The sequence below is a fragment of the Tupaia chinensis genome, unplaced genomic scaffold (assembly GCF_000334495.1).
Source record: "Tupaia chinensis unplaced genomic scaffold, TupChi_1.0 Scaffold000644_1, whole genome shotgun sequence".
NCBI classification, from domain to species: domain Eukaryota; kingdom Metazoa; phylum Chordata; class Mammalia; order Scandentia; family Tupaiidae; genus Tupaia; species Tupaia belangeri.
In genome coordinates this window covers 7,513,630-7,523,707 of record NW_006160165.1, presented here as the reverse complement: position 1 = coordinate 7,523,707, position 10,078 = coordinate 7,513,630, and the positions used below count along the sequence as shown (strand labels likewise).

Here is a 10,078-nt window from a genome sequence, read left to right as displayed (position 1 = left end):
GCCCGCCCCCCCCCCGGGCCCCGCCCGCCGGCGGCGTCCAAGCGGGAAAGAACGGCGAGGAGGGCCCGGCTCGCTGTCGCGGGGCCTCCGCGGACCCTGCGGCACTGTAGCCTCCGAATGGCGACTGGACGTCGGAGCCGGGCTCTGGGAGCTGCGGCGTGCGCGCGCCCGAGGGGCGCAAGGACTGACGGGAAGCGAGTTTGGCACCGCGTGCCCTCTGGCACTGACCAATCAAATCTCCGAGCGCGTGGTGCCGCTGACATATCGTCACGCGGGACGTAGACTTGACGAGCAGCTCCAGTTAGCCCCGGAAATGCCCCGAGCCCCGCCCACCGCGTCCCGGAAGTGCGCCACGCGACGCCCAGTCTCTATGTCCCGCCCCGCGCCTTGTTAGAAGCTGCTCCTGGATTCGCTCCGCTGACCGGCGGTGGCGACGGGTGGGAGCGAGTGCCCGTGCCCGCCAGCTCAGTGGAGTGGCTTTGGCCAGGTTCTCGTTGTTTCCTTTTTTGTTCTTGTAAGACTGAACTTGTTGGGAAAGAGCTAGGACTGCCCGTCGTCATAATACCCAGGACAAAAGGATGTGAGGAGTAGTGACGTTTTTCATGACAATAAATATTTGTCACCCTTCTGCACCACAAATCCCCATCTCCAAAATTAATCTCATTCTCTTTTAGTTTGTATGTCACCGCCAAAAATGGAGTAAAATGCACGCACTTCTAATTTTGATGTCACACTGTCCGCTTTGAAAGGTACAAAGTGCTCACGCTACTTTATACGTGTGTGTACTTTCCAACGTTCTTATGTTACTGACCTTTTTCCGTTATTGTGGCAAAATACAAATGAAATCCATCTTACCATTTTAAGCGCACAATTAAACACATTGATAATAGGCAACCATCCCCATACCTATCCCCCTGACTTCCCGTCCTGTAAAACCAACTCCAGTCCAAGCTCCTCAGCCCCAGCTCCCGTACAGGGCCACCACCACTACTTGATCAAGTTTGAGTTGTCTTTTTTGTGACTAGCTTATCTCTTCAGCACATTGTCCTCAGGGTTCATCTATGGTGTAGCATATTGCAGCTTCCCTCCTTTTAAAGGCCAAGTAATACTCCTTTGGCTTTAGAGCACATGGACACTGGCTTGCCTCTACCTTTCACTGCTGTGAAAAATGCTGTGAACACAGGTGTACACGATGTCCTTGAGAGCCTGCCTCCACTTTTTTTGGATATATTACTCAGAAGTTGGGTGGGTCATTTTAATTGACATAAGGTGTGGATGCTTTCCAGAAAGAGAGAGACGGAGAGAAATCATCCCTCAGTGGGATCTGGTCATGCCACAGTCCCCTTTTCTCTATCTTGTCAGGATTTTGCTCATAGGGCACATGCAACCAGCATGGTTTTCACGCCTCCAGGCCCAGAATTTGCACTGTGGCTGGCCTGTGGGATTCAGCTTCCCATACCCAGCACTTAACTTCCTGCCACTGGTGGCTGGCCTTGATTTTGTTCTTGTTCTGAGGATTGCTGTTCACTGTGCGGGGCCAGCCTGAGCTGCAGACTAAGGGCTTCTCAAGTCTCTTCTAAGCAAGGATCTCTCTCAGCCACTTTCACCCCAACATATGCAGTTTTATGTTTTTGTTTTAATTTGCCAGAGGAGCATGCACTTACTGGGGGGAGAGAGAGAGAGAGAGAGAGAACACCTCCCCCCAGGAAGGATGGCCATACCACAATCCTTTCTCCATCCCCTCTCAGCTTTTTGCGTGCACACATGCACACACACACGGTGTTTTACAGGCTGCTAAGTCTGGGACTCAGTGGGCCATGTGGAATCCAGCCCCCTTAACCACTATGCCACTGGCTGGCCCAAACAGTTGTTTTTGAATGTCCTAGTTTCTACCATACGACCCCAAAAGGGGAAAAGGAAAATAAAAAGGGCAGAAGAAGCACTTCCCCTTAAATTTCAGTAACTTCAGCTGGAAGGGAAGAGGCGTGTGATATGATCGGAGGTGGGACATCAGCTGTCTGCCTCTTTGCACCTCTGTAATCAGAAACAGCAATCAGGGCCAACCTGGCCTGGTGGTCAAAGTGGCTGGATGCTAACTGCGAAGGTTCAAATCCTGGCCCCAGTGGCTTAAAAAACACACTGGGCACATGTGTGTGCCCCAAATCCCAACGGGACTGAGAAATGGAGAAGGGAGTGTGACGAGAGTGCTCCCCCTTGGCCTGTCAGGAGTGCATATTCCCTCCAGCAATTATAAACAAACACAACAATTCCTGAAATTACATCTCTTAATATGAAACCTAATTTAAATTACTACTTTAGTTTTCTACTCAAGTGTTAGAATGATTCGATTTGCCCTAAGTCCTATCTCAACTGAACTCTGAGCAAATCTCTAGCGTAAGGTAGCTGCTGGAAGCTTAAATCTAGATGTCATGGAGCAATGACCCTAGGTCTTTTTCATTTCTGTAAATAAAGAACAACAACAACAACAAAAAAAAACCCACCAAAATACCTTCTGCTGTTATTTTGAATTGAAATGATATCAACGAAGCTACTGCAGTTACAGAATATTAGATACTTCAAGGTGAGTAATGCAAATGAACTTACAATTACTGAAATCACAGTCTTCTAATAGTCTCTCCACATATTGCCCTAAACTTGAAAGTAACCAATGACAGCTCAAAATAATCCTCAAAAAACGTGTACCAAAATTAGGCCCATATAGACCTTTAAGCAGAATTTTATTTAACACTCTATTGAACACATACTTCTCAACAGTATGTTTGGATGTTTTTCTCAACCTGCACTAGATGCAGGGGTAAAACCTGTGCATAAAAAGTAAGAACTGAGCATGGACATGTGCTCAGAGATCAGCAGGTGCACAATGGCAGTGAGGCAGCTGGAGTCGAATGCTTTCTCTCAAATCCAAATTTAATTTATGAATTCAAATTACTGTATAATATACATTTCAAGGCCTATAGTAAAAAATGACTGAGAAATTAAGGAATGCTTCCTATGAAAGAAATAATAAAAGCAGTCCAGGGCTGGCCCTATGGCCTAGTACTTAAGCGAACCAGATCCCACATGGCCAACCACAGGTTCAAATCCTAGTCCCAGCAGCTTGGAAAGCATGCCAGGCGTATGGGTGCCCAAGAACCTAGAGAAATGGAGAAGAGAATGAAGTACGACCCCTTGGAGGGTGCTTCCCCTTTATCCCCCCTTTGTCTCTCTAGCATGTATACATGCTCTCTGGCACAATGAAAAAAATTGTAAAAAGCAGTCTGGCTTATAATATAGATTTAACTTACTTTATAAATAATAAAAAAGACAAGTTACTCTGATATTTCTGCCTACTCAATGCATAATAATGCAAAATAAACTAAAGGAGAAAGTTGTTTAATGGAAAGTATGACAGTGGCCTTCCTTCTGTGGGTATGTGTGTATCAAGTTCTGATGTTGGGCTTTGGGGAATGTCAAAGTATACTTTTCAAAAACTTAACATACAAATGTAAAAGGAGCATATATATGATTAATGAGAGAACAAGAGGGTAGAGCTAGTTCTAAGAGAGTTCGCATGGCTGAGTACACAGGGTCACCAGAGAGAATGAGGCTGCTGGCTCAGTACAGAAGTGGCTCATCTCATACAGGGCCATAACACTGACTCTGAGGCTACGTCACACCTCTCCTGGACAGAAACCTGTAAGTCAATGTGAGCTTCCCAGTGCGTGGGCTCAACCAGTAAGAAGGCAGGCCAGGCCCAGCTGTGGTGGTACACAGAGGCACCACTGTTGGGGAGGCTTGGTTCTTGGGCCACCTGGCACACACTGCAATAGCTGCAGGCACCTGGAAACCCTAGCTAATTTGGAGGCCAGGTCAGGAGGACTCAGCACTGTGAGGCTTTATCAAAAATGCCTTTTTCTGGGACCAGCATATATAATGGTTATGTCACTGGACTCCCACATGGCTGACCGTGGTTGAGGTCCTGGACCCAGGGGCTTGAAATTCATGCTGGGCATGTGCATGCATGCCGAAGATCCCGGTCCCCCTCTATTCTTGATAGATACTGGGAGAGTTTTAAAAACTACTGATGCCTAGCCCCTACTCCCACACCACTGAACTCTTTGGGGTGAAGCTAGGCCTGTGTTTCATAGCTGTTCTCAGTGCTTCTAAAGTCAGCCACAGCTGAGAACCATGGCCCCCGGCCCCATCTGTCTGTACTATAGTAGGAGAAACTGCCCCTGTTGAGACTAGAAGACCAGCCTTCAAGCAAGGGAGGAACTTACTCTATTGCCTCAATTTCTTTGTCTTTGAGGATACCAGAACCAGCATAGAATGAATGTCTATGTCACTGGACTCCCACATAGTTGACTGTAATTCAAGTCCCGGATCCAGTGGCTTAAAACTCATGCCAGGCACATGAGCATGAGTGCCAAAAATCCTAAGAGGAGAGTGGAGGAGAAGGGATTTGATATGGCCATTCCTCCCGGGGGTGATTTCTTGCTTTCTGTCTCTCTGTCTCTATCTCTCTGGAGAGTGCACATGCCCTATAGCAACAATCTCTCTTTAAAAATGGGGATGCAAATTCTGTTGCCCAGATCTCTGGTGGTCTGAGCATGCCCTGCCCACGAGGAGACTCTGGCCTGGTCTGGGCAGGCCTCCTCTCCTGAGTGCACCCCTAGGTCCTGGGAGTAATTCTGGAACTTAGGCCTGACAGCCCATTGCTGGGGCTGTGGCATGTGACATGACCCTCTTCACCAAGTTCTGTCTCCTCAGCTGGCGACCACTCATCCAGAGCTGAATGTCTGGTAGAGGAGCCAAGCACCTGAAGCTACCTCTACCTGCTCCGACTTGGAAGACACAGCCCTCTAATGGGAGCACGCCTGGGAACAAAGAGTGAAATGTCTTCTCCCCAAACTACAGAATCTACTCTTATAATAGGAAAAAGTGAATACTATCTCAGATGACCAAAAAGAGTGATCTCAAAGAAATATGAGAAAACAAGGGGGTAACACTCCCCCAGATGAACGTAGTAGCCCCTCAACAACAATGGATGGCACAGAGGGATACATAGACATGTCAGAAAAAGAATTCCTAATATTCACAGTGACAAAACTCAGTGAGATGCAAGAGAAAACAGACAATCGGTCCCAGGGAAATGAGAAAATCATTTCAGGACCTGAAAGAATTTTATACAAAAATGGACACCCTAAAAAAGAATCAAACAGAACTTCTGGTAGTGAAGAATACAATACCAGAAATTAAAGGCTCCCTAGAAAGCATTAACAGCAGATTGGACCATGCAGAAGAAAGAATTTTTGACCTTGAAGACAAAGTCTCCACCATAGACCAAACCACCAAAAAGAATGGAAAAAAAAAAAATGAAGACAACAGATGGGAAATTCTAGACACCATGAAACACCAAAATATTGGTATAATGGCTATTCCAGAAAGTGAATAATCTGCTAAAGTCATGGAAAACCTCTTTAATGAAATATGATCTGAAAATGTTCCAAATATAGAGAAATACGGAGATATTCTAACTCAAGAAATAAAAAGAACCCCAAATAGAATCAACACAAAAAGATTCTTCCCTCGGCACATCATAGCCAGATTGGTAAAAATCAAAGACAAGGATAATATCCTAAAAATGGCAAGGGAGAAAGATCAAGTTACTTACAAAGGTTATCCCATTAGGCTGACACCAGACCTCTCAACTGAAATAATGCAGGCAGGAAGCAATGGGAAGATTTATTCAAAACATCAAAAGAAAAACAGTTTCAACCAAGGATACTATATCCAGCAAGATTATCCTTCAAATGGGAAGAGCACATAAAAGTATTCTCAGATACACAAAAATGGAAAGAATTCATCAATACTAGACCAGCTCCACAGGAAGTGCTGAGGAGAATACTGTATCAGGATAATCAAAGAGAGACAAATAGAAATGAGAGGAAAAAAACTGAGAAAACAGCTAACAAAATGACAGGGATAGGGACCAGCAGATGGCATAATGGTTACATTGCTGGACTCCCATGTAGTTGACCACAGTTTTACTGCAGACAGGGTGGCTTAAAACTCATGCCAGCTGTGTATGTGTGTGTGTGCCCATAATCCCAAGAGGAGAATGGAGGAGAAGGCATTGTGGCATGGCCATCTTCCCGGAGGATGATTTCTCGCTTTCTGTCTCTTTGTCTCTCCAGTGAGCACACACACCCTATAGCAAAAATTAAAAAACAAACAAACAAAAAAATAAGTCTGTAATGATCAATAATAGTGTTGAATGTTAATAGATTAAATTCTCCCATTAAAAGATACAGATTGACTGAATAGACACAAAAACAAGCCATCTATATGCTGCTCACAAGAAACACACCTCATTTATAAAGACATACGTAGACTGGAAGTGAAGGGCTGGAAAAAGGTATTCCATGCAAATGGAAACCAAAAAAAGCTGGAGTATCAATACTGATATCAAACAAAACAGACTTTAAGGTGAAAGATGTAAGAAGAGACAAAGAGGTACCAGAAGTTAGCATAATGGTTATGTCACTGGACTCTCATGTAATCAATTGTGGTTTGAGTCCTGGACCTGATAGCTTAAACTCACACCGGGCACGTGTGCATGTGTGCCCAAGATCCCAAGAGGAGAATGAAGGAGAAGGGATTGTAGTGTGGTCATACCTCCTTGGGGGGAGGGGGATTTCTCACTTTCTGTCTCTGTTTCTGGTGAGCGCATGTGCCTTATAGCAAAAAAAAAAAACCTAAAAAAAAATAATAATAATAATAAAAATAAAAAAATTAAATTAAAAAAGAGACAAAGAATGACATTATATAATACTGAAAGGACTTGTTCAAGAAGACATAACACTTGTAAATATCTATGCACCCAACACTGGAGCACCTAAATACATCAAAGAGAGACTGTTAGATCTCAAGGGAGAGAAGGACTACAACGCAGTAATTGTAGGGGCTCTCGACTCCTCTGGACAAATCATCTAGACAGAAAATAAAGATATACAAGATCTAAATTATACCACACATGAAATGGACTTGACAGACATCTACAGAGTATTTCACCCCACAAACACAAAATATATACACTCCCACATGAAACATTTTTGAAGACTGATCACGTGATAGGACACAAAACAAGCCTTTACAAATTCAAATGTATAGAAAATATATATAGCATCTTTTTCGACCAAGATGGAATCAAACTTGAAATCAACTATAGAAAGAGCCCTTGAAAATATACAAACACGTGGAAACTAAACAACTTACTCCAGAACGAATTCACAACTACAAAAGAAATTAAGACCAAAATCAAAAGGTTCATAGAAACCAAAAACAACAAACAAACAAGTGTCTATAATATATGAGACACAGCAAAGCAGTCACAAGAGGAAGGTTCACAGCAGTTAGTGCCCACAGGAGAAAGCAGAAAGGTGGCAGATACACAAACCGACGACACAACTCAGGGAGCTGGAAAACAACAATGGACTCCAGCAGGAAAGAAACAATACAGATTTGAGCAGAAATAAATAAAATAGAAAAGAAAAGAACTATACAGAAAATAAATAAAACCAAAAGCAGGTTCTTTGAGAAGATAAACAAAATTGGCACACTGTTAACTAGATTAATCAAGAACAGATAGATTAAATCAGCAAGGAAACAGGCATCATTACAATGGACATAACAGAAATACAAAATATTATCAGAGAATACTATGAGCAATTATACGCCAACAAACAAGAAAACCTAGATGAGATGGACACATTTTTGGACTTATAACTTACCAAGATTGAACCAGGAAGAAATAGAAGGTCTGAATGGACCCCTAATAAACAATGAGATTGAATCAGTAATGAGTAGTCTCCCAACAAGGAAGAGCCCAGGTCCCAATGGCTTTACTTCTAAATTTTACAAAATTTTTAAAGAACTAACTTCAATTCTCCTGAAACTATTTCTAAATGTTCAAAAGGAAGGAACCTTCCTGAATTCATTCTATGAAGCCCCCATCATCTTATTTCCAAAACCAGATAAGGACATGACAAAAAAAGAAAACTTCAGGCCCATATCCTGATGAACACAGATGCAAAAAATCTCAACATGATAGTAGCAAATTGTATTCAAAAACATGATAAAAAGATCATACACCATGACCAAATAAGATATATACCAAGGATGCAAGGATTGTTCAACATATGCAAAACAATAAATGTAATACACTAACAAAAGAAAAGATGAAAACCATATGATAATATCAATTGATATAGAAAAAGCATTCGATAAAATACAACATCCTTCATGATTAAGGCTCTCAGCAAAATCGGCATAGAAGGGACATTCCTCAACATGATAAAAGCCATCTATAAAAGACCCATAGCTAACATCATACTGAATAGGGAAATGCTGAAAGCTTTTCCACTAAAAATTGGAATAAGACAAGGCTGCCCGCTATCTCCACTCCTTTTTAAGATAGTACTAGAAGTTCTAGCCAATGCAATCAGACAACAGAGTCAAATAAAAGGCATCAAGTAGGAGAAGAAGAAATAAAATCATCTCTATTTTCAGGTGATATGATGCTACACCTAGAAAATCCAAAAGAATCAATAAAAAAGCTCCTGGAAGTGATAAATGAATATAGTAAAGAGGCGGGATACAAAATCAACATGCAAAAATCTGTAGCATTTTTATACACCAACAATGGACAAACTGAGACAGAACTGAAGGCAGCAATCCCATTTACAATAGCCACAAACCCAGTGAGATACCTAGGAATAAACCTTATCAAAGACATCAAAGATCTCTACAAGGAAAACTATGAAACACTTGAAAAAAATTTTAATGATACAAAAAAGTGGGAAAACGTCCCATGTTCCTGGATTGGAAAAATTAATATAGTCAAGATATCAACCCTACCCAAATTAATCTACAAATACAATGCAATTCCAATCAAACTACCAGAGATATTCCTCATAGAGACAGAAAAGGCAATCATAAAATTTGTCTGGAATCATAAAAGGCCTCGTTTCCCCAAAGTGATACTGTGCAAAGGGAATAAAGTAGGAGGCATCTCACTTCCCAACCTCAAAACATATTACAGAGCTGGGATAATTAAAACAGCATGGTACTGGCACAAAAACAGAGAGACCAATGGAACAGAATTGAGAACCCCCAAATAACCCCCAAAACATTCAGCCAACAGACAAAGGGCACAAGACAGTCCAGTGGGAAAAAGAAAATCTCTTCAGCAAATGGAACTGGGAGAACTGGATATTCACCTGCAGAAGGATGAAACTGGACCCTTATCTCTCACCACTAACAAAAATAAACTCAAAATGGATTTGGGATCTAAACATAAAACCTCAACTATAAAAATACTGGTGGAAAACACAGGAAAAAATCTTGGAGACCTTAGGGTAGGTAAATACTTCTTAAAAAAAGACCCCCAAAGCACAGGCAATAGTCTCAAAAATAGATAAATGGGACTATATTAAGCTGAGAAACTTCTGCACAGCCAAAGAAAGAATAGTTAGAGTGAAAGGACAGCCATTAGAGTGGGTATGCAAACTATACCTCTGATAAGTAACTGATAACCAGAATATACAGGGAACACAAGCAGCTTACCCACAAAAAAAATCAAACCAACAAAAACATGAGAAAATGAGATGAATAGACAATTCTCCAAAGAAGACAGATGAACGACCAGAAGGCAGATGAAAACATGCTTGACATCTCTCATCATAAGGGAAATGCAAATCAAAACCACAATGAGATACCACTTAACCCCAGTGAGAATAACTAACTAAAATTAAAAAGCAAATAATGGTAAGTGCTGAGGTGAGGCTGTGGTGAAAAGGGAACTTTTCTACACTGTTGGTGGGAATGCAAATTAGTACAACCACTTTGGAAAACAATATGGAGATTCCTCAGAAACCTACAAATAGAACTACTGTATGACCTAGTAATTCCACTCTTAGGTATTTACACAAAGGATATATAAACACAGGCACACCCGTGTTTACTGCAGCATTATTTACAACTCATCCTGGAGTTTTATAAAACACTGGGGAAACTC

The 10,078-nt window shown here is 42.0% G+C and overlaps 1 protein-coding gene across 2 annotated transcripts in view; it reads right to left on the bottom strand.

Moving 5' to 3' along the window:
- CHAMP1 (chromosome alignment maintaining phosphoprotein 1) overlaps positions 1-10,078 on the bottom strand; it is a 26,601-nt gene that overhangs the window by 13,683 nt on the left and 2,840 nt on the right. Inside the window, exon 1 of one of the 2 annotated variants that reach the window (XM_014592053.2) lies at positions 17-182. The exons of the other annotated variant lie outside the window; for it this stretch is intronic. The gene's annotated coding sequence lies outside the window, so the exon portion shown is untranslated. Of the gene's footprint in view, positions 1-16; positions 183-10,078 lie in introns of those variants that run through there. 2 annotated transcript variants of the gene reach the window in all.